Source organism: Schistocerca piceifrons, chromosome 9, assembly GCF_021461385.2.
Source record: "Schistocerca piceifrons isolate TAMUIC-IGC-003096 chromosome 9, iqSchPice1.1, whole genome shotgun sequence".
Lineage (NCBI taxonomy): Eukaryota > Metazoa > Arthropoda > Insecta > Orthoptera > Acrididae > Schistocerca > Schistocerca piceifrons.
In genome coordinates this window covers 68,950,082-68,976,570 of record NC_060146.1, presented here as the reverse complement: position 1 = coordinate 68,976,570, position 26,489 = coordinate 68,950,082, and positions in this window count along the sequence as shown.

Below are 26,489 nucleotides of genomic sequence, written 5' to 3'. Positions count from 1 at the left end.
TTCTGCTATAATTGCCGAAGTCCGCCGGAATCCAGAATGGACATGAATGGATGCAGGTGTTCAGACAAGATGCTTACGTACGTATCACTTGTCAGAGTGGTATCTAGACGTATTAGGGGTCAAGCCTCCACCGGCTTGAACAGTCCCCTTCTGACATGCAGGGTCCATGGTTTCATGAGTTTGTCTCCATACCTGTACACGTCCATCCGCTCGATACAATTTGAAAAGAATGTTAAAAAATATATCGGCTCAACCACTTGTTTATAGTGTAAAACACTAAGATTGACGCGTTTCGGAAATCAAGCTTCCATCATCAGAATAATAAAAAGTAAAACAACCTGTTAAAACTCGCTAAAATGGAACATGCACCAGGCACAATAAAATTGATAATAAAATTGTGCCTGGTGCATGTTCCATTTTAGCGAGTTTTAACAGGTTCTTTTACTTTTTATTATTCTGATGATGGAAGCTTGACTTCCTAAACGCGTCAATCTTAGTGTTTTACACTATAAACAAGTGGTTGAGCCGATATATTTTTTAACATTGACATTCACAACCACGACCTCTCATCCAGTATGGCTAAAATCAAAATTTGAAAAGAGACTCGTCCGACCAGGCGACATGTTTCCAGTCATCAACAGTCCAATGTCGGTGCTGACGCGCCCAGTCGAGGCGTAAAGCTTTGTGTCGTGCAGTCATCAAGTGTGCACGAGTGGGCCTTCGGCTCAGAAAACCCATATCGATTATATTTCGTTGAAGGGTTCACACGCTGACACATGTTGATAGCACTGAAATCTGCAGCAATATGATGAAGGGCTGCACTTCTTTCAAGGTGAGCGATTCTCTTCAGTCGTCATTATTCCCATGCTTGCAGGATCTTTTTCCGTAGTGAAGTGGTGGTATAGGAAAATCCCCCGGAGATGCTGTTTCCCATCGCACGTGCACCGGCTATAACGCCACATTCAAACTCACTTAAATCTTGACAACCTGCCATTGTAGCAGTAACCACTCTAACAACTGCGCCAGACACTTGTTCTCTCACATAGGCGTTGCTGATTGCAGCGCAATATTCTGACTGTTCACATATCTCTGTATATGAATACGCACGCTTCTACCAGTTTATTTGGCTCTTCAATTTGTACTCTGTCAAACAGACTATTTTTAGTTTCATTATCGTTTTGCTTAAACTTAACAGTAATATAACCTACATTTTTTAAGTTCAGTAACTTTTACATTCCCTGATTCCTCTTGAATCTACGGCGACACACTTTCGCAGTTTGCAGGTTGCTCAACGCTTTTTCCGATCAGTTTAGTGACATATTGTTCGTGAACAAGCGCAGACCTTTGGTTAAACGGAGCGCAGTTCCTGAAGATAATGTTGGTGGCACGTGCCTGATTTGCGAACAGGAAGTTGCTCACTGAAACACACCTCTGAGTCAGGCCACAGGTGGTGACTAAGCCAGCGATTAACAGGTGGACTTGTCACAATAACCTGCTCTCACTCTTCTGTCGACAGTACACGTGTGTTGTCGACAGACAATATCACACTTGTATAATATAAGGCTGCTGACTGGCATAGACCGCAGACAGTACAAGAGGGTCGTAAAGTGTAATAGGCAGACATCTATCACATATTAAATGCAAACAGCATCAGTATCCACTTCAAGAACTATGACAGTTAGGTGGGAGGTGAGAAAACTTAGATTTCATGGTCGTGCGGCTGCTCATGAGCTACACATAACGCAGGTAAATGTCAAACCACGCCTCGCTTGGTGTAAGGAGCGTAAACATTGAACGACTGAACAGTGGAAAAGCGTTGTGTGGAGTAGCGAATGTGGCGATCCGATGGCACGGTGTGGGTACGGCGAATGTCCGGTGAACGTCATCTGCCAGTGTCTGTAGTGCCAACAGTAAAATTCGGAGGCGGTGGTGTTATGATGTGGTCGTGTTTTTCATGGAGGGGGCTTGCACCCCTTGTTGTTTTGCGTGGCACAATCACAGCACAGGCGTACATTGATGTTTTAAGCACCTTCTTGCTTCCCACTGTTGAAGAGAAATTCGGGGGTGGCAATTGCATCTTTCAACACGATCGAGCACCTGTTCATAATGCACGACCTGTGGCGGAGTGGTTACACGACAATAACATCCCTGTAATGGACTGGCCTGCACAGAGTCCTGACCTGAATCCTATAGAACACCTTTGGGATGTTTGGGAACGCCGACTTCGTGCCATGCCTCACCGACCGACATCGATGCCTCTCCTCAGTGCAGCACTCCGTGAAGAATGGGCTGCCATACCCCAAGAAACGTTCCAGCATATGACTGAACTGCGAGAGTGGAAGCTGTTATCCAGGCTAAGGGTGGGCTACCCCCATATTGAATTCCAGCATTACCGATGGAGGGCGCCACTAACTTGTAATTTTCAGTCAGGTGTCCGGATACTTTTGATCATTTAGTGTATATCCTTCGCTGCTAGTGCCGACGCCTGCCGTCTGTGATGATTATTGTCGATCAACAAAGGCGGTGGGCACACTAATGTGATTGAACCGTGTACTTTCTCACGGTAATTGTCATAATTCTAACCAGAACAAAGCTGCAATTAATCTGCTTTTAAAGAAAGGCGATAAACAACGTAAAAAAAGCTACAGACTCGTCAGCGCTTTTTCTGTAATTCACAGGATATTCACTGAAATTGCTGTGAAGCGCATAGATGAAACAATATTTTGAATTCGACAGAGTAACAAGTTGATTTTTAGAAGTGTATGGAGATTACTCTTTCCCTAGCAAGTCCTGAACGATATTTGCAGAAAGTATCAGAGAAAGTTATTTACCACTTTCACTAGGATTAACAGATAATAAACTATCTACTAAAGACAAATGCACTGAATCCGTGGTTTACATAATAGAGTGCGTCGACTGTGAAGCTTCATATCTAGCCACACTGGTAGAAAGTTTGGAACAATGTTCAGTGAACATTTTCTTAACAAGTATGGACAAGTTAAAGAGAATTCGTCCTTTGCAGAAGCACTTAAAATCTAGTGGCCACCGCTCCCGACGTTGAGCGATTTACACCGCCAGCAAAGCGAAGAGGCTTTTAGAGAAAAACGTAATACTGAAACACTCCGGTATAGGGAAATGCATTATATTGAACGATCAATTGGTTAGCAGAAACCAGTGTTATTATGATGCTATGGTACCCACTATTTCGACCCACCAATAGCTTTCCTTGTGACTGTGATGCTACGTTCTTCTATTACTTATCTTTTAACTATTTTTATCTGTCTGACTAATGTTTTAGCGTCATTTTAAATTTTACTGCTTGACAGGTTTAAAAAATTTTACACTTTCTGTACCTATTTTACTAATATTCTTGCACTAAATTAAATTTTAATAATACACTGTTTTACCTAATTTGTCTCCCGCATATGTAATTTAGTTTCTCAATGGCTAAGCACATTGGTTAGCCAACGCCATCTACCTTTAATGTCTGCTGCTACTGCGGTATAATCTTGCCTCTACGGCTCTATGTTTCTGTGGCCGGCATGGAGGGCTGGCGTATCCTTGTTCTCGACCGCACTATCCATTATTTGTCAGCTGTACGCAGCGCTCCATGGTGTACACACCACACGCGGTTGGCTCCGTGTTACGTGAGATTTCTTATTTTTTTCTCGGTTTGTCATAGTTTTCCAGTCCAGCAGACACAGTAGTTATACTTGACACTGTATTCCCGGTTCCCTAATGCATTTATTCATCCCGTGACGATAGGTAAGTGATTCTTAGTAAAATTTGATCTTAATCCCATATGTGGGCATTAGTGGACGAATGTTGATTTTCCACATTAATTTTCACGTAAGTTCACGTTATGCTTAACTGTAGAGATGGCTGCCCAGCCTGGAACTTTGCCTCTTTTGTGTTTTTACGACGGTTGGAACTTAAATAGTGGCAACTATTTATTCACAACCGATGCAAAACAGTTATACGTTTGCACCTGTTACTGTCGTCCAAAGTAGTCACCAGCGTTATTTAGAACCCGTTGCCAGGGATGTGGGAGGCGTTGTATACTGTTAGCAGAGCCCGTTCTGTTGATGGTGGGAATGGTGCGGTCTACTGCTTGTCGAATCTCTGAAACAGTTCTGAAGTGAATGCCATCTTCGGAATCAAATCAAAGTCACAAGGACTTAAGTCCAGGGAGTATGATGGATGGTACAGTACTTTCCAGTCCCATCGACCGAACAGAGCAGCTACAGCTTGCGCTGTATACGCCCGCGCGTTGTCGTGCAAAATGATGGGTGGGTTGCGCAGAAAGTGTTGCCGCTTCTGTGGTGTCACCGCCAGACACCACACTTGCTAGGTGGTAGCCTTTAAATCGGCCGCGGTCCGTTAGTATACGTCGGACCCGCGTGTCGCCACTGTCAGTGATTGCAGACCGAGCGCCGCCACACGGCAGGTCTAGAGAGACGTCCTAGCACTCGCCCCAGTTGTACAGCCGACTTTGCTAGCGATGGTTCACTGACAAATTACGTTCTCATTTGCCGAGACGATAGTTAGCATAGCCTTCAGCTACGTCATTTGCTATGACCTAGCAAGGCGCCATTATCATTTGCTATTTATCTTGTGATACATGTTCCGTCAGACCGATGTTTACTAATTATGGATTAAAGTTAAGTATTCCAGAAGCTACGTACTTTTTTTACTAGACTCAACTCCTTTAACTGTTCCAGACCTCACGCCAGCCTGCGTGAGCTTAAACGCGTGCCTTTCGGCTATCTCATAGTGGCTTGGCTGTCTTGGCAAGTCACAACAGTTTGGCGACGAGGATGGGATTCGAACCCACGCGTGCAAAGCACATTTGGAACTGAAAGTAAACACGCAACCGAAATTTTTCAGAGCGCGCAATGTTCCCCACGCATTGCGTAATGAGGTCGCAAGAACATTAAACGATTTGGAATCACAAGGTGTAATTGAACATGTGCAGGCTTCTCTCTGGGCATCACCCTTAGTAATTTTCCCAAAACCTTCCGGAAAATTGAGACTTTGTGTGGACTTCAAGGCAACAGTGAATCCACAACTAGTGATTGCAACTTTTCCTTTACCCCGCCCGGAAGATCTTTTTGACAAACTGTGCCCGGGTAAATATTTTTCGAAGTTGGACCTAGCAGATGCGTACTTGCAAATATCGGTCGACGAAGAATCCCAGCGCGTTTTGGTGGTTAACACGCATCTTGGTTTGTATTGATTCAAACGACTGCCATTCGGGTGTGCATCCGCCCCTCCATTGTTTCAGCAATATCTACAAACTGTTTGTGCGTCGGTCCCTACTGCAGCAAACTATCTGGACGATATTGTGATCTCCGGAAAGACGGAAGACGAACATTTAGCTAATCTCAGAACATTATTTCAGGTCTTGCGACAAAATGGTCTTCGCTTGCGGAAGGACAAATGTGTGTTTTTTGCTCGGGACTTACCCTATCTGGGACATGTAATCAATGCCCAAGGCGTACATCCCAGTCCCGAGCACCTCCGTGCCATACAAGATTTGCCTTCGCCGCAGAATTTGAAGCAGCTACAGAGTGTGCTGGGAAAAATCAATTATTATCATCGCTATGTGCGCCACGCCTCTTCCATTTCAGCTCCGCTTCATCGCTTACGCCGTAAAGGTGTTCCGTTCGTCTGGACGACGGAATGCGAACGCGCCTTTCGCCAGTTGAAATCGGCGTTGCTTTCCAATACTTGCCTTACGCCATTCGATCCCCAGAAACCCCTTTTGTTGATGGTAGATGCATCGGATTTCGGGATCGGTGCTGTGCTTGCGCACAAAGATGGATCGCATGATCGCCCTATTGCCCTTGTGTCCAAATTGCTCTCGTCTGTGCAAAGAAATTATTCACAGATAGAGAAAGAAGCTTTGGCTCTCGTCTTTGGTGATACTAAGTTTCATGATTTCTTGTATGGTCGTCACTTTACCATAATCACAGACCACAAACCTTTGACATCGCTTTTTCATCCGAACAAGCCTGTACCTCCACGTACAGCGCAGAAATTCATTCGCTGGTCTATTTTCCTCTCGCAGTACCGCTACGATATCTTGTAAAAAAGGAAACGCCGATGCGTTGTCCCGTTTGCCTGTTACTGAGGATAGAGCATTCGATTCTTCCGAACTTGCTTGCATGTTCATTGATGCGGAAACCGATGACGTGGTCGAATCGTTTCCGATTGATTTTCGTCGTGTAGCTACAGCCACAGCTGCTGACCCTGTCCTTGCTACCGTTCTGCGTTTTGTTGCTACGCAATGGCCCTTGTCAAAGTCACGGATCGAGGATCCGTTGGTTCGCCGATTTTTTGCTCACAAGGAGAGACTTTTTGTACGACGTGGTGTTTTGCTGTTGCGTTCTGATAATGATCAGTCCAGGGTCGTGGTCCCTCGTTCGTTACAGTCCTCTGTCTTACGGCTCCTCCACCAAGGACATTGGGGTGTAGTGCGTGTGCCGAACAACAATCCGCACCACCGCGGAAATTCTTTGCATGGCCAAAAGCCACTTCCCCTTGGCAGCGCTTACACGTCGATTTTGCTGGTCCATTCTGGAATGCTCGATGGTTGGTTGTGGTAGATTCATTCAGTAATTTTCCTTTTGTTGTCCGGATGTCTTCCACAACGTCTTCTGCCCCCATCCAAGCGTTGTCCGCTATCTTTTGCATTGAAGGTCTTCCACAGACTATCGTTTCCGACAATGGCCCACAATTCATGTCTGCAGAATTTCAGTCATTCTGCAAGGGCAATGGTATTCAACATCTGACGTCCGCGCCGTTTTCGCCGCAGTCAAACGGTGCCGCTGAATGTTTGGTCAGGACTTTCAAGTCACAGATGTTGAAGTTGAAAGAGTCGCATTCTCAGGAGGACGCGTTATTGCTCTTTTTGTCCACGTATCGCTCTCAGCCCCGAGATGGTCGCTCGGCGGCTGAGTTGCTCCACGGTCGTCCTCATCGAACCTTGATGTCTTTGCTGCATCCGCCGCATCAGGTTCTTGTGCAGCGGCAGACTCCTGCTTTTGCTCCAGGCGACGTTGTATTCTATCGCAACTATCGCGGTTCACGGCGTTGGCTCGCAGGGCGCGTTCTTCGCTGCCTCGGCCGCGCAATGTATTTGGTTTTGGGGGCCTCTGGTGAGGTGCGTCGGCGTCTCAATCAGCTGCGCCTCTGTCGTCGCACAGATTCTGCCGCTCCCCGTCTATTTTCAGCGACGGTGCCGTCCGGTCAGCGCCCTGGGGACCCATCTACTGGTTCGCCTCATCCCCAGGTGTTACCGACGCTGCCTTCCATTTTGCCCCATGGCGACGCGCCGCCGCCGCCGCCTGTTCTCCCACCGGCGACGCCCGCTGTGGACGCGTCGCTGCAACCGCCGGGCGCCTCCCTGGGTCACGCGCCGCCGATCGCTTCCCGTGACCCGTTGTCCTCCGCCATGGACTTCTTGCCCGCTCCGGACCACATGGCGTCTTCGCCCGTCGGGTGCCCCGACCTGATGGAGGTCGACCCTTCGGCCCCCTCCTCTCTCTCTACGGGCACATACACCGCATGTTGGCGTGCACCCTGGAGTAGGTTTTCAGGCGTTTCCTAGCTCCCCTCGGACCGAATGGCAGGATGCGGGTGGCACAGCCTCGCCTGTTGTTAGGCTCCCCACCTCGGACGCATACGTCAACATGGGGTCCTCTCCACGGCGGGCGGAAGCCTTATAACACAACCGTACGCCGATTTGCGGGGGAGGAATGTGGTGTCACCGCCAGACACCACACTTGCTAGGTGGTAGCCTTTAAATCGGCCGCGGTCCGTTAGTATACGTCGGACCCGCGTGTCGCCACTATCAGTGCTTGCAGACCGAGCGCCGCCATAGCCTTCAGCTACGTCATTTGCTACGACCTAGCAAGGCGCCATTATCATTTGCGTTTTATCTTGTGATGCATGTACCGTGAGACCGATGTTCACCAATTATGGATTAAAGTTAAGTATTCCAGAAGCTACGTACTTTTTTTACTAGACTCAACTCCTTTAACTGTTCCAGACCTCACGCCAGCCTGCGTGAGCTTAAACGCGTGCCTTTCGGCTATCTCATAGTGGCTTGGCTGTCTTGGCAAGTCACAACAGCTTCTTTCGAAAAGCCGGTCCCTAACAACCCTACCACAACAAAGGTCAAAAATTAATTATGATTGTAGTGTTGCTCACGCTGTTAAATATTGCATTTTCGGGGAACAACGAAGTTATATTATGTGGCAGGTGTCATTAGAGCACAGTTAATAAAGTCATTTCTTGAAATAATGGATAAACCAGTCATCTTTTCGTGTTTCCCACGCTGGTGTCGTTGTGAACTCATGGCTCAATCGTCGAAAATCTAGGTAGTGATGATTCCAAGCTCGGATGCAAAGAGGCCTAGGTGTTACTCTGCGATATTCAAAAGTTTTATGGATGTGTTTCATAAACCATTCTTGAAGATGAAACTTTTGCAAGTTGGGACAGTGATAATGTAAAAAAGTAATCAGCACTCCGAATTTAAATTACACTTCTTTTTAATTACTTTTGTTGCAATATCACGTAACTCGTCCCAAAACATCACTTCACAATATAAAACATACTCGAAAATATCTTCCTCACTGTCAAAGTTCACATTTCATAAACTGACTACAATTTGCGTCTTTTTAACGTGACGACCAAAGCTTGACTCTCTAATAACCGCTTACGCGCCCAAAAATCAGAGTTACAAGTACGTCAAAGATCGTAGTGACAAAAGAAAGAATGCACATAAGAATAATATCATTGCAATATATACATATCGATGTATCGAAGTACCTCTACGTTAATGAAATCAAATCTGAATGTTGTCACAGAAATATGTTAAGTATTTTACAGAAACACAGTAGAATATTGCTGGGATCGAGAGGTTGAGGTGAGGTGCCGTAATGGTGACGTAATTCAAGTACCATTACGGGTCGCAGGTGATGCTCCAAAAACGAACAGTATTATTGCCCATAGACGTTCAGCCGTGGAGGAACGTAATGCGTTAGGATAACACCATCACAGTCGTGCACGAATATCACCATAACTTTCACCATACTGCGGCTCTAACGCACTTACGAGTTTCGCGACGACCCGTAATGACGCCATTCGTTCGATTAGCGTTTCAGTTTTGGCTCGTACGATGTGGCCCATGTCTCATCCAACGTTACGATACGGCATAAGAAAGCCTCTCCTTCGCGCTCATACCGCTCCAAGTGCGTCTGAGCAACGTCGTAACGCATCCATTTCTGCATTCCCGTCAACTCCTGCGGAACCCATCGTGACGCAATTTTTCGCATTTCCAGGCTTTCCTTCAGGACACGAAGCACAGTCGTATACGCTAATCCTGTTTCGTGGGCGACCTCACGAATCGTATGGCGTCGATCAATGTCCGCTAACGCGGCAACAGCATGCACGTCTTCTTCAGAGACGCTAGGACGACCTGCCCGATGCATTTCTGCCACAGTTTGCCGACCTTCGTTGAAGGCTTTTACTCCACGTGCCATTGTTCTGTACGGCAATGGCGATTCCCCGCACGCCTCTTGAAGACCTTGATGACACTGTCGTGCTGTACGACCTCTGGCACATTCAATCTCGATCCAGTTCCTTTGTTTCTGTTTCGAAAACGTAGTGACATTGTTCGCTCCTTGTGTTTCCCTCGATTGTGCGCACGCCGGTGACGTGAGACGGGCGAGTCCATTTGCTCGGAGGTAAGGTAGGTAAGTCAACAACGTGTGCTATCAGCGACAATAGTAGATTCCATTCATAGCGTGTCCACAGCAGTGTTGCCACTATTTAAGTTCCAACCTACGTTTCTACATTTTAATCACCCCCATGAACCATAGATCTTGCCGTTGGCGGAGAGGCTTGCGTGCCTCAGAGATACAGATAGCCGTACCGTAGGTGCAACCACAACAGAGGGGTATCTGTTGAGAGGCCAGACAAACGTGTGGTTCCTGAAGAGGGGCAGCAGGCTTTTCAGTAGTTGCAGGGGCAACAGTCTGGATGATTGACTGATCTGGCCTTGTAACACTAACCAAAACGACCTTCCTGTGCTGGTACTGCGAACGGCTGAAAGCAAGGGGAAACTACGGCCGTAATTTTTCCCGAGGGCATGCATTTACTGCATCAAACCAGTCTCAGGACTGAAGACCACAACAACAACACCACATTTTAAACTTTATATGTCTCACCATCGTCATTTTTACCCATAAGTGAATTCCGCGTAAATAAGAAAGTGTTTGCAACAGACACTGTCTTATTTCAAGAGATTACAAAATCGAGCCAAATCTACAAAGAGTATTGCAATGTGCCCACTTTTCAGTATGCAGTTTCAATGCCTCTGTCCTGGATGGGTACACTGACTCAGTTAGGAGGGGTTCCATCGTGCCGCTGTATCCTCTCCTGAAGCAAGCCGGCACACAGTGTAAGTTGGCTGTTTAGGTTTTTATGTTGGTAACGCCACGTAGCGCTCTGTATGAAAATCACTGGCTGTGCTGTGTGCAGTCTGTGGCTGGTTGGCATTGTTGGAATATTCGCTATTGTAGTGTTGGGCAGTTGGATGTGAACAGCGCGTAGCGTTGCGCAGTTGGAGGTGAGCCGCCAGCAGTGGTGGATGTGGGGAGAGAGATGGCAGAGATTTCAGAGCGGACGATCTGAACGTGTGTCTGTCAGGGAGAGGAAATTTGTAAAACTGGATGTCATGAACTGATATATATATTATGACTTTTGAACATTATTAAGGTAAATACATTGTTTGTTCTCTGTCAAAATCTTTCATTTGCTAACTATGCCTATCAGTGGTTAGTGCCTTCATTTGTTAGAATCTTTTATTTAACTATCAGTAGTGGCGGTCGCTGTATTGCAGTAGTTCGAGTAACGAAGATTTTTGTGAGACAAGTCATTCATTAAAGGTATAGGTTATTGTTAGTCAGGGCCATTCTTTTGTAGGGATTATTGAAAGTTAGATTGCGTTGCGCTAAAAAAATATATTGTGTGTCAGTTTAGTGATGATCAGAATAAGTAAAGAGAGAAATGTCTGAGGACGTTCAGTTTTACTCAGCTGTTTGTAATTCAAATAACCTAACTGGTTTACCTGCACTGTCATTCATAATTTTTCTGAGAGGACGTTTCAACAGCTGTCGAATGGTTCTCTGTATCCGGGCTATAGGCACCGGGACGGAGTTGGCGTCTAACCTGGAGCCACACGTGGTCTGATGGAGACAGATCTGGGGACCTTGTAGGTCGTGGGAGTGTCTCAACGTGTGGACGAGTATCGTCCTAGTGGAAAATGCCGCCCTGCAGTTTGCTGCAACTATTTACAACAAATTCAATGAATGTGTGTAACACCCCAAATATGGAACACCTAATGAAAGCCCTTTGGTAGTAAAAGAAATATCAAAATTGATAATACTCTTCTCGGGTGTGCAGCCGGATCATAACTTCATCTTGACACAATATTTCCGCGGTTCAACTGGCCGCCATTTTCAGGTGAGAGCACTGACACATGATCTCGCCGGAACTATCAGCGCAAGCGGTGGCCCCTATACAGGGTGTTACAAAAAGGTACGGCCAAACTTTCAGGAAACATTCCTCACACACAAATAAAGAAAAGATGTTATGTGGACATGTGTCCGGAAACGCTTACTTTCCATGTTAGAGCTCATTTTAGTTTCGTCAGTATGTACTGTACTTCCTCGATTCACCGCCAGTTGGCCCAATTGAAGGACAGTAAGGTTGACTACGGTGCTTGTGTTGACATGCGACTCATTGCACTACAGTACTAGCATCAAGCACATCAGTACGTAGCATCAACAGGTTAGTGTTCAGGCACTGTCAGGAGCTGATTGGCCTCCACGGGTACACTCCTGCGAATGGTTCATCCAACAATGTGTCAATCCTCATTTCAGTGCAAATGTTCTCTTTACGGATGAGGCTTCATTCCAACGTGATCAAATTGTAAATTTTCACAATCAACATGTGTGGCCTGACGAGAATCCGCACGCAACTGTGCAATCACGTCATCAACACAGATTTTCTGTGAACGTTTGGGCAGGCATTGTTGGTGATGTCTGGATTGGGTCCCATGTTCTTCCACCTACGCTCAATGGAGCGCGTTATCATGATTTCATACGGGATATTCTACCTGTGCTGCTAGAACATGTGCCTTTACAAGTACGACACAACATGTGGTTCATGCACGATGGAGCTCCTGCTCATTTCAGTCGAAGTGTTCGTACGCTTCTCAACAACAGATTCGGTGACCGATGGATTGGTAGAGGCGGACCAATTCCATGGCCTCCACGCTCTCCTGACCTCAACCCTCTTGACTTTCATTTATGGGGGCATTTGAAAGCTCTTGTCTACGCAACCCCGGTACCAAATGTAGAGACTCTTCCTGCTCGTATTGTGGACGGCTGTGAAACAGTACGCCATTCTCCAGGGCTGCATCAGCGCATCAGGGATTCCATGCGACGGATGGTGGATGCATGTATCCTCGCTAACGGAGGACATTTTGAACATTTCCTGTAAAAAACTGTTTGAAGTCACGCTGGTACGTTCTGTTGCTGTGTGTTTCCATTCCATGATTAATGTGATTTGAAGAGAAGTAGTAAAATGAGCTCTAACATGGAAAGTAAGCGTTTCCGGACACATGTCAACATAACATATTTTCTTTCTTTGTGTGTGAGGAATGTTTCCTGAAAGTTTGGCCGTACCTTGTAACACCCTGTATAGGCCGCAGAAGGCCCACAACGCGTGCGCGAGAAGGTGCCGCAACTGCCCTCTAGCTCAAGTAAACATACCGCGCCGCCAGTGGTGGGAACAGGCGAAATCGAGATATCGCTATCAAAAATTAAAAATTTATTCCGACCATCGAAACACAGACCGTTGTTTCTGAATGTCTGATAACAGCGGGCTCCAAGTCTTGCTTAAAAGATAACCCTTGTCCCTATTAATAAGATTATCAGATAAACGACTCTCTATGGATTCTTTTAAAACACAGTCCCAATAGCGAGATGCAGGGGCAACCGTTTGTGGCTCGTCATACAGTATTCGATGTCCCTCGGTGAGACAGTGCTCCGCCACTGCAGATTTCTCAGGCTGAAGCAATCGTGAGTGCCGCTGGTGCTCAACACATCGGTCCTGAATGGTCCGGACTGTCTGACCAATATAAGCCTTCCCACAGTGGCAAGGGATCTTATACACACCGGGCTTCCTCAAAACCAAGCCATCCTTCACAGAGCCAAGAAGCGCTCTAATTTTGGCTGGTGGACGAAAAATACTTTTGATATGATATCTTTTTAGAATTCTTCTTATCTTCGAGGAAATGCTCCCAGCAAAAGGCAGAAAAGCCACCGATTTGCCGGTATCTTCCAGTGGTTCAGGCGAAGGTCCAAACTGGAAAGCACGACGGATCTGTTTACCTTTATAGCCATTCTGCTTGAACACAACCTTAAGATGGTCCAATTCTTGTGTCAAGCTTTCTCCATCTGAAATGGCATAAGCTCTTCTCGCCAACGTCCGCAGGACCCCCGTACGCTGGAACGATGGATGACAGCTAGAAGCATGCAGGTAACGGTCCGTGTGCGTAGGCTTTCGATAAACACTGTGTCCCAGTGTCCCATCATCCTTTCTGTACACCAGAACATCCAGAAACGGAAGCTTTCCATCACTTTCCACCTCCATGGTAAACTTGATGCAAGGATGCTTGAATGTATGTGTGTAAGCCAGCCTCGAGTAGTTCAAACACGGTGCGCTTACTTGTTATTTGCATATCGTTTACATGAATTCATACAACATTGACTTGATCTTATCGAGTTTGGGTTCGAATGAAGCGTTTTGATGTGCGGAATATGATTGTTAGGGCGGAATATGTAAGCAATGAAGGTCAGGAGACCACGATGTCTTACATATGGCGACATGATTACCAAATGCGCCCAAACAGGACCTATAGCACAGCCTCCTATAAAAAAAAAAGGAGTATCGCTACGCAACAATAAAGAATCGTGATCTGCTCTCCGAGTCGAAATAATTATGAACTTAGTCCATTTGTATAGAGAGTTTTTTGTTTCATTGTCTTCTCGATTCTGATGCTCTAGCTGACGGACGCTTATTGTTCACGGTCTGTACTTCATACAATTATCTGCAGCAATATTAGAATTTGATTGAACATATACGAAACTACTGGTTATAAAACGTGTTTTTGTCAGTAGCGAGAACGCTTCCTAAATATGATTCAGTTTCGTAACAATTATATGTTTCCCTGGCCATTGTTGTGTAGGTTCATTGTTGTAGCGACGCCATTAATGATTAAAATATCAGGTATTTTAATAGTCATTTCGCCGGCCGGAGTGGCCGTACGGCTCTAGGCGCTACACTCTGTAACCGAGCGACCGCTACGGTCACAGGTTCGAATCCTGCCTCGGGCATGGATGCGTGTGATGTACTTAGGTTAGTTAGGTTTAATTAGTTCTAAGTTCTAGGCAACTGATCACCTCCGAAGTTAAGTCGCATATTGGTCAGAGCCATTTGAACCAATAGTCATTTCATGATAAAAATATTAAAAAGAATAATCTCACTAAATTGAAAACGGCGTCTTGTAATATTTTCCAATTCATTTTAGGCCAGAGGTAAAGTTGTTTTATTAAAAGCAATTTTATTAATGCTTCTCACCAATTGCACTTGGGCAGAAGTCCTGGAGAAAAAAAAAACTTGTGTTGAATGGAGTATCGCTTAATAGTAAAGAAAGATTTTTAATCCATCGTAAGGCGAATGTCTTCACATTGGGATACGTATGATATTTCTGGTGATAACGCCCTGAGAATATTTAGCTGTGGCTTTTAACAAACAATAGAGAGTATTTTCAAAACCATTTCATACAATAGGAATAACGGCACAGTTTTCGCTGTATGAATTGACAGAATTTTCAAAAAGTTAGGCTGTAGACCAACGTGCTGTTATTCTTTCCTTGCCAGTCGAGAAAAAAAAACCGTAAAACATTCATCGGAGAATGTACAACGTGTATGGAACAGCATATCCGTATAATACCACCATTATGGAACTGTGAGCCACGTTCAGAGCTGGTCGTGAGACGACACAAGGCACCGCTCCATCTGGGAGGTCAGCTTTACATATTCTAAGAACCTGATGTCTACCCATCACTGGGGAACGTCACAGCGCCACGCTGGAGGAATTAAGGCGTGCCATTAAGGCGAAACATGCTGGAAAACTGCTACAAGAGATACTGCTGCTTTGTGATAACACACGTCACCATACCGCAAACGTATCGCACAAGTTGCACTCTAGCACCTCCCCTTTATCTCTCCCCAGGCGATTATCAAGCCTGCGATCTGAAATTACCTTACGCAGACTACATACGTGAGGTGGAGGGTCACGCAAAACCGACAATGGCAAGAGTTGTGGAACGTTCTCCAGCAAACGGAAGGCGGTTCTTACACAGTGCTCCAACCTCGGAACCCTTCATAGCCGTGGTTCATGAGGACACATTTTGGCCGATACACAGTTTCTGCTATGATACGATTTTGCTTCAGTCACGCCTCTTTTCCTCAACATCGTATCAACGTTTTCGCCGCACCGGCCTGTGAGTGTGATCCTGAATCGGAAGCTGACGTCAACAACATCTTGTTTATGTGTACCCAATCTGAATGCGAACCGTTGGACTTTCTGAAGACATGGCTGAGTATAGAATACCTCATTCCTCAGTCAGCTACCTTTTTTTGTGTACCAAAGACATTCTCCTTTATAAAGTGATTATTAAGTTACTTAAGAGTGCTGGGAACGAACTGTAGATTTTAATATATTCTATTTTTCTGTCTTGCTTTTTACGAATGCTGTGAGCCGTGGCACAACACAACTTTAACGACCTTCTAATCTAATTGTAGTAAAAATATAGCTGTGCCGGTTTGAGCTTTCTCTACTTGTAAATATGCATTTCTGTATTATTTTATTCAGTTCTATCTACACTGTAACTATGTGTTATTGATGGTTAACCCGAATTGATACTCGGAAGGCCAAATAAATAATATATATATATATATATATATATATATATATATATATATATATTGCATGGGGGCTTAATTAAATAAAATGCAAATATTTTTAGTTTTTAGTAGCAACTATGAAACCTACGAAACCAAAGCATAAGTATAACTGTTCTGTATGTGGAAGTATGACTCAACGGACATCTGGCACGGTTCTTCTTCAACAAGACAAGAATTTTCAAATACCATTTATACTGACGTGATAAAAGAAAATTAGAAATACGACAATTGCGTAAGGAAAGCAGAATTACACTCTAATACAAGAACACACGCCAGATGCTTTGTTGACTGAACCTGTAATGACGCATTATTTAGGACACTAAAATAAAAACAAACTGAGTTAATTACCTCATTTATATTGATGAAAATCATTCTAATCCTTACATTATATCTCAACCAGAACTCTCCAATATCACATCTCAGCAAGCACTGCCTAATAGCACATCTCAACAAACACTCTCTGCTACAACAACTCAGCACAGACTACTACGAGTTCTCACCAAGCACTGACTTCTACGAGTTCTTAACAGGCACTCCCTTCTACGAGCTCTCGACTAGCACTGTGGAGGCGGCTTAATAATACTCTTTGGCGCAATCTCTGGCGCAGTGGCTCAGTGTAGCCACCTTTCAATATATATATATATATATATATATATATATATATATATATATATATATATATATATATATAACTATTTACTATATATTTACTAACAAGGGAACCTCCCCATCGCACCCCCCACAGATTTAGTTATAATTTGGCACAGTGGATAGGCCTTGAAAAACTGAACACAGATCAGTCGAGAAAACAGGAAGAATTTGTGTGGAACTATGAAAAAATAAGCAAAATATACAAACTCAGTAGTCCATGAGCCACATAGGCAACATCAAGGATATTCTGGACGTAGTAGCGCCGTGGTCACGTGCTTAGCGCGAGCAGCTGCGGAGCGAGAGGTCCCTTGGTTCAAGTATACCCGCGAGTGGAAAGTTTACATACTTTGTTTTTGCAAATTTATGATCAGTCGTTTGTTCATTGACATCTCTGTTCACTGTAATAAGTTTAGTGTCTGTGATTTGCGACCGCACCGCAAAACCGTGGGATTAGTAGACGAAAGGACGTGCCTCTCCAATGGGAACCGAAAACATTTGATCGCAAGGTCATAGGTCAACCGATTCCTCAACAGGAAAACACGTCTGATATATTTTATACGACACTGGTGACGGCATGTGCGTCACATGACAGGAATATGTTGTCGACCAACATAACTTGCACACTTGGCGAATGGGTAAAAAGATTCTTCTACCTTGCCCGATTTAGGTTTTCTTGTGGATGTGATAATCACTCCCAAAAAAGTGATGACAACATAAGAGTTTATCACATAAACTGCAACAAATGAATGCAACAGTTTCACAGTAGCACAGTTTTCCCTGTGCTATGTCAAAACATATGTTTTTAACGTTTTCAAATTTTTCCGTGTGTAGCCACGCATATCTTGCATATGTCCAAGCAAATCTGAATATGTCCTGGAATTTTGGAGAGCGAAATTGATTATGTGTGAGTGCCTGAACTCTGATAAATGTCTGAGAATAAAAATTTGAACATTTTACTGGAGGGAGAACTTGAACCAAGGACCTCTTGCTCCGCAGCTGCTGACGCTAACCACGGGACCACGGCGCTCCTGTGCCCACATCATCCTTGATGTTGCCTATGTTCCTCATGGACAACTCAGTTTCTATATTTTGCTTATTTTTCCATAGTTCCACACAACTTCTTCCGGTTTTCTCGATGATCTGTGTTCGGTTTTTCAAGGCCTATCCACTGTGCCAAATTATAACTAAATCTGAGGGGGGTGCGATGGGGAGGTTCCCTCGTAAGATGGTATCTGTTCTTTCGGACATGTCCGAAAGAACAGATACCATCGGTGACCAAGCAGCTCGTTAGAATGAATTTACAATGAAATGAACACCCTTAGCTGCTTACAGGCGTTGACATACGTCGACGGGGACAGATAAAAATGTGTGCCCCGACCGGGACTCGAACCCGGGATATCCTGCTTATATGGCAGACGCTCTATTCATCCGAGCCACCGCGGACAGAGAGAATAGCGTGAGTGCAGGGATTTATCGCTGGCACGCCTCCCGCGAAACCCACATTCTCAGCGTGTTGTCCCGCACTACATTCGTAGTGTCCCCGCCCATAATACTCATTACTCGCGGCGCGTAACCGATTTTGCTTGATTGGCGTACCGATTCGGAACTGTGAGGCCTTCGAAAGCAAACTTTCTGATTGCCCTTCATAGTATCACATATAGGCCTTAATTTCAGGAAGAAATTTCTGACACTGTGCGTCTGGAACACAGCATTCTATGGTAGGATGTCATGGATAATGAGAAAACCGGAACTGAAGGGAATAGAAGCGTTTGGGATGTGGTGCTACTATAGAATGTTGAAAATTAGGTGGACTGATAAAATAAGACATGAGAAGTTTCTGCGCAGAACATGTGAAAAACACTGATAAGAATAAGGAACAGCCGGCCACTGTGGTCGAGTGGTTCTAGGCGCTTCAGTCCGGAACCGCACGCCTACTACGATCGCAGGTTCGATTCCCGCCTCGGGCATAGAGGTGTGTGATGATGTCCTTAGGTTAGTTAGGTTTAAGTAGTTTGAGAAAGGGATAGGATAACAGGACATGTGTTAAGGCATGTTTATTTACTCTGTCGTTATCTCGAAAATATTCGTAATTAATTCTGTTTCTTGAGTCTCTGTTTTGTTTAAGTATAATAATGAGTAAAAGTAAAGTTATTAGAAATCCTCTGAAGGCTTTTAAGAAAAGGAGAAATGTTGGAAAGCCAAAGGTATGTGTTATTACTGTAAACAATAAAGACGATAACCAAGTGAGTGAACCTAACCTCTCAAGTACACCTGCCCACAGCAGTCAAAGTGGGAAAGAAAATACTTCACAGAAGAAGCTTGGTTCAATGAGTGAAAACTATGAATGTTTTATGGGCGAATCGGATGTGAATGAAATATTTGATATGTCGGTTCTCAAAGGAATTTTTTCAAACTGTGTAAGATGTATTCATTGTAGTGAAGTTGGTCTGGAACTCTCCATAATAAAGCACGTAGGACTTGCTAGTGAAATACAACTGAAATGTGATAAGTGTTCATACATGACCACCTTTTGGAACAGTGTTGCAGTAGCTGCAACTGAAGAAAATGGTAGCAAAATCTACGAACACAACAACGAGCGATGCTTGCTTTAGACAAGCAACGCCTTCGGGCTGCAGACAGGGCTGTAAAGAGTCTAGAAATACAAGCAAGAGCAAACAGGAGGAGGAACAAGAGGAAGCTGGAGGAGGAGATTGCAGAGGATGAAGATAATCCATCCTATGGACCTGGAATGCACTAAAAAGTTAATCCAATCTTTGTCGCTCGATTCCCAAAACTTTTATTTTCTCATACTAATTACATGTTTTCTAAGGATCTTCCAAACATATTTGTTTCAAACTTTCAGTAAATGTTACACAGTACCTTCTGCATAATTTAACACAGCCTTTTTCCAAAAAAACTGTATATTTTTGAATATATAAAAATTGCAAAAAAAATGTTGTGAATTTTCATTACAATTAAAAAAAAACATCTTTAATAACTGAACTAAAATTTTGTAAAATCCCTGTGTTAAGTTGTAGCCCATATTCCAATAAATAATCTGTAAAAAGTTCAACTTCCTACCTCAAATACTTTGTGAGGAAAGATGTAATTTATAAGCGTTATTTTAACATTGCAAGTATAGGGCGTTCCGGAGCCCCTTAAGTAGTTCTCAGTCTAAGGGACTGATGACCTCAGATGTTAAGTCCCACAGTGCTCAGAGCCATTTGAACCTCGTCTTGCCCCGTCAACACCGACATTGGATTGTTGAAGACTGGAAACATGTCGCCTGATCGGACGAGTTTCGTTTCAAATTGTATCGAGTGGATGGTCTTGTATGGGTATTGACAGAACCTCACCAATCCATGGACCCTGCATCTCAGCAGGAAACTGTTGAAGCTGGTGGAGGCTCCGTAATGGTGTGGGGCGTGTGCAGCTGGAGTGATATGAGAACCACGATACATCCAGATACGATTGTAATAGGTGACACTGTAATGGTACTTGAATTACTTAATCATTACGGCACCTCACCTCAACCTCTCGATACCAGCAATATTCCACTGTGTTTCTGTAAAATACTTAACATATTTCTGTGACAACATTCAGAATTGATTTCATTAATGTAGAGGTACTTCGATACATCGATATGTATATATTGCAATGATATTATTCTTATGTGTATTCTTTCTTTTATCACTGTCATCTTTGACGTACTTGTAACTCTGATTTTTGGGCGCGTAAGCGGTTATTAGAGAGTCAAGTTTTGGTCCTCATGTTAAAAAGACGCAAATTGTAGTCAGTTTATGAAATGTGAACTTTAACAGTGAGGATGATATTTTCAAGTATGTTTTATATTGTGATGTGATGTTTTGGAACGAGTTACGTGATATTGCAACAAAAGTAATAAAAAGGAAGTGTAACTTAAATTCGGAGTGCTGATTATTTTTTTTACATCACCACTGTCCTAACTTGCAAAAGTTTAATCTTCAAGAATGGTTTATGAAACACATCTATAGACTATTGAATATCGCAGAATAACACATAGGCCTCTTTGCATCCGAGCTTGGAATCATCACTACCTAGATTTTCGACGATTGAGCCATGAGTTCACAACGAGACCAGCGGGGGGAACACGAAAAGATGAGCGCCCAGTTTATCCATTATTTAAACAAATGACTTTATTAACTGTGCTCTAATGACACCTGCCACATAATATGACTTTGTTGTTGCCCGAAAATGCAATATTTAGCAGCGTGAGCAACACTACAATCAATATTAATTTTTGACCTTTGTTGTGGTAGGCTTGTTAAAACACGTACGTAAGCATCCAGATCTGATCACCTGCATTCATTCCATTGTGCATTCCGACGTACGTAGGCAATTCCAGCAGGATAACGCGACACCCCACACGTCGAGAATTGCTGTAGAGTGGCTCCAGGTACACTCTTCCGAGTTTAAATACTTCCGCTGGCCACCAAATTCCCCGGAGATGAACATTGAGTATATCTGAGGAGCGCCGCAACGTGCTGTTCAGAAGAGATATCGTACTCTTACGGATTTATGGACAGCCTTTCAGGATTCATGGTGTCAGTTCCTTCCATAACTACTCCAGACATTAGTCGAGTCCATGACACCTCGTGTTGGGGGCATTTCTGAGTGCTCGCGGCAGCCCTACGCAATATTAGACAGGTGTACCAATCCCTTTGTCTCTTGAGTGTAGCTAAACAGTAGATGACATCGATCTGCATTAAGAGATGAAAAATTTACGGCCGATGCTGACTTTCCTCTTTCCTTGTAGGGGAAGACATATATTGGAAAGCATTCAACAAATAACTGACGACATAGAGAGAAAGTGATAATCGCAGACGTTGGCGCAGAAGAGGAATTCGTCGCGGTCTGTATCTAACCAAAAATATAAAATAAAATAAAAAATTTCGGCCTTTGTGAGTACTTTTGTGGTCTTTCGGCGAAATGTAAGTTGGCGGCAGTAAAATTGTACTGCAATCAGCCTCAAATGCTGGTTCTCTAAATTTCCTCAGTAGCGATTCACGAAAAGAACGCCTCCTTTCTAGAGACTCCCACCCGAGTTCCTGAAGCATTTCCGTAACGCGTGATGATCAAACCTACCAGTAACAAATCTAGCAGCCCGCCTCTGAATTGCTTCCATGTCCTCCCTCAATCCGACCTGATAGGGATCCCAAACGTTCGAGCAGTACTCAAGAATAGGTCGTCTTAGCGTTTTATAAGCGGTCTCCTATACAGATGAACCACGTCTTCCGAAAATTCTTCCAATGAACCGAAGACGACTATCCGCCTTCCCCACAACTGCCATTACATGCTTTTCCCACTTCATATCGCTGTACAGTGTTACGCCCAAATATTTAATCGACGTGACTTTGTCAAGCGCTACACTACTAATGGAGTATTCAAATATTACAGGATTCTTTTTCCTATTCATCTGCATTAATTTACATTTATCTATATTTAGAGTTAGCTGCCATTCTTTACAACAATCACAAATCCTATCCAAGTCATCTTGTATCCTTCTACAGTCACTCAACGACGACACCTCCCCGTACACCACAGCATCATCAGCAAACAGCCCCACATTGCTATACCCCAATCCAAAAGATCATTTATGTAGATACAAAACAACAGCGAACCTATCACACTTCCCTGGGGCACTCCAGATGATACCCTCACCTCCGATGAACACTCACCATCGAGGACAACGTACTGGGTTCTGTTACTTAAGAAGTCTTAGAGCCACTCACATACTTGGGAACCAATCCCATATGTTCGTACCTTAGGAGTCTGCAGTGGGGCACCGAGTCAAACACTTTCCGGAAGTCAAGGAATATGGCATCCGTCTGACACCCTCCATCCATTGTTCGCAAAATATCATGTGAAGAAAGGGCGAGTTGCGTTTCGCAGGAGCGATGCTTTCTAAAGCCGTGCTGATGTATGGACAGTAACTTCTCTGTCTCAAGGAAATTCATTATATTCGAACTGAGAATATGTTCGAGAATCCTGCAACAAACCGATGTTAAGGATGTTGGTCTGTAATTTTGAGGATCCGTCCTTCTACCCTTCTTATAGAGGGTGTTACAAAATGGTACGGTCAAATTTTCAGGAAACATTCCTCACACACAAAGAAAGAAAATATGTTATGTGGACATGTGTCCGGAAACTCTTACTTTCCATGTTTGAGCTCATTTTATTACTTCTCTTCAAATCACATTAATCATGGAATGGAAACACACAGAAACAGAACGTACCAGCGTGACTTCAATCACTTTGTTACAGGAAATGTTCAAAATGACCTCCGTTAGCGAGGATACATGCATCCACCGTCCGTCGCATGGAATCCCTGATGCGCTGATGCAGCCCTGGAGAATGGCGAATTGTATCACAGCCGTCCACAATACTAGCACGAAGAGTCTCTGCCGGCCGAAGTGGCCGTGCGGTTAAAGGCGCTGCAGTCTGGAACCGCAAGACCGCTACGGTCGCAGGTTCGAATCCTGCCTCGGGCATGGATGTTTGTGATGTCCTTAGGTTAGTTAGGTTTAACTAGTTCTAAGTTCTAGGGGACTAATGACCTCAGCAGTTGAGTCCCATAGTGCTCAGAGCCATTTGAACCATTTTTGAAGAGTCTCTACATTTGGTACCCGGGTGGCGTAGACAAGAGCTTTCAAATGCCCCCATAAATGAAAGTCAAGAGGGTTGAGGTCAGGAGAGCGTGGAGTCCATGGAATTGGTCAGCCTCTACTAATCCATCGGTCACCGAATCTGTTGTTGAGAAGCGTACGAACACTTCGACTGAAATGCGCAGGAGCTCCATCGTGCATGCACCACATGTTGTGTCGTACTTGTAAAGGCACATGTTCTAGCGTATGAAATCATGATAACGTGCTCTATTGAGCGTAGGTGGAAGAACATGGGGCCCAATCGAGACATCACCAACAATGCCTGCCCAAACGTTCACAGAAAATCTGTGTTGATGACGTGATTGCACAATTGCTTGCGGATTCTCGTCAGCCCACACATGTTGATTGTGAAAATTTACAATTTGATCACGTTGGAATGAAGCCTCATCCGTAAAGAGAACATTTGCACTGAAATGAGGATTGACACATTGTTGGATGAACCAATCGGAGAAGTGTACCCGTGGAGGCAATCAGCTGCTGATAGTGCCTGCACACGATGTACATGGTACGGAAACAACTGGTTCTCCCGTAGCACTCTCCATACAGTGACGTGGTCAACGTTACCTTGTACAGCAGCAACGTCTCTGACGCTGACATTAGGGTTATCGTCAACTGCACGAAGAATTGCCTCGTCCATTGCAGGTGTCCTCGTCGTTCTAGGTCTTTCCCAGTCGCGAGTCATAGGCTGGAATGTTCCGTGCTCCCTAAGACGCCGATAAATTGCTTCGAACGTCTTCCTGTCGGGACACCTTCGTTCTGAAATCTGTCTCGATTAAACGTACCGCGCCACGGCTATTGCCCCGTGCTAATCCATACATCAAATGGGCATCTGCCAACTCCGCATTTTTAAACATTGCACTGACGGCAAAACCACGTTCGTGATGAACACTAACCTGTTGGTGCTACGTTCTGATGTGCTTGATGCTAGTACTGTAGAGCAATGAGTCGCATGTGAACACAAGCACCGAAGTCAACATTACCTTCCTTCAATTGGGCCAACTGACGGTGAATCGAGGAAGTACAGTATATACTGACGAAACTAAAATGAGCTCTAACATGGAAAGTAAGCGTTTCCGGACAGATGTCCACAAAACATCTTTTCGTTATTTGTGTGTGAGGATTGTTTCCTGAAAGTTTGGCCGTACCTTTTTGTAACACCCTGTATACAGGCGTCACCTGCGCTTTTTTTCCAGTCGCTCGGGACTTTACTTTGGGCAAGTGCACGTCTTTCACAGTGTTTCCGGACATAATTTCATTAGACGCTTTTTGTTCCGTGTTATCTCATCGACCACTCCCTAGAGTTTCTGTTCCGGCGTAAGGTCAAGAGCGGACACTCCAGTCGGAAACGCCAGTGAAGAACACGTCAGCCAATAGCACGCTGACCGACCCCTCTCCAGGACGACAACGAGACAGCAGCGGCCTCTACGCGGAGGGAACGTAAGCGCCGCTCCCTACTGCTCGCGGCGCACTTCTACTTAAGCTACTGGATATAAGCATCCAATGTATTACTTCACTTTGTATTGGAATCGTTATACTGAAGGACATTGACTATACTGGGTGAAAAGTATTTAAACCGACAAACTCTGGGTGGTTGTAGGGGACATCAAAACAAATATTTTCCCTAGTGTCATTTTTTCCTATGAGGAGTATTTAAACCGGTAGAGGAAGATTTCTCTGGCGGCAAATTAATTAAACCAAAAACACTTTTCCATTTTTTATGCCCAAGAGACAACACATTAACACAACCCAATTTCAATTGCAGTACATTTTAAAAAATGCATCCATTGACACGTAAACAAAGGTTACACGATCGGATCATGTTCTGTCTGACACGGGCAAAAACCCCAGGAGTATCCTGAATTGTTCCTGCTGCTGCTACTATCCGGGCAACGAGATCCTCTTCTAATGCCTGGGGATCGAGCAGGCCATGGTACAGGACCACCTCTGCCAATCCACGTTTCTGAGAACCGACACACGACCGAAATGTGCTGGCGCCCCGTCATATTGGAACCACATGCGTTGTCTTGTAGGGAGCGGGATGTCTTCCAGCAATTCTGGCAATGCTCTGGCGAGAAAATTGTAATAGTGCCTGCCATTTGATGATCTAGGTAGCAGATACGGCCCAGTTAAACAGTCCCCAACAACACCGACCCACATATTAACGAAGAACAGCACTTGATGAGCGGTAGTAACTGTGGCATGTGGGTTATCCTCGCTCCAAACATGCGAATTGTGCATGTTGAAGACTCCATCACGCCCGAACGTTGCTTCATCGGTAAAGATCACAGCGGATGGAAATGTAGAATGCGTTTCACACTGTTCCAGGTACCACTGCGAAAACTGTGCTCTGGGTGGGTAATCAAGTGGTTCCAGGTTGTGGACACGCTGTAAGTGAAATGGACTTAACAACTGCTCTCGAAGGACTGTTCTTACATTCGTCTGATTCGTCCCCATGTTACGTGCAATTGTACGAGTGCTGATTGAAGGATCCCGCTCCACATGCTGCAAGACAGCTTCCTCAAATTGCAGCGTTCTTACCGTGCGACGGCGTCCCTGTCCAGGTAGTCTGCTAAATGACCCGGTCTCACGCAGACGCTCGTACACAGCAGCAAAGGTCGTATGACACGGGATACGGCGATGAGGATATTGTTGTTGATACACCCGCTGTGCAGCTCGTCCGTTGTGGTGCGCTACGTAGTACGCACCAGCCGTATCAGTGTACTCACTCCATGTGTACCGCTCCATTAGTAAACAGAGACAATGCTCTACTAAACTGGTGGACAGCAGTTGCCTGCAACTGAAGAGCGTAATACGGCCTCTAACAACTGAAGAGCGTAATACGGCCTCCACTGGTTTAAATAATCCTCACAGGAAAAAATGATATTAGGGAAAAATATTTGTTTTCATGTCCCCTACAACCTCCCAGAGTTTTTCGGTTTAAATACTTTTCACCCTGTATTGCATGTCACCGTTTGCTTGCGACACTTCTATGTTGTTGTCAAAGTTAGGTATTGTCATTGATTCATTT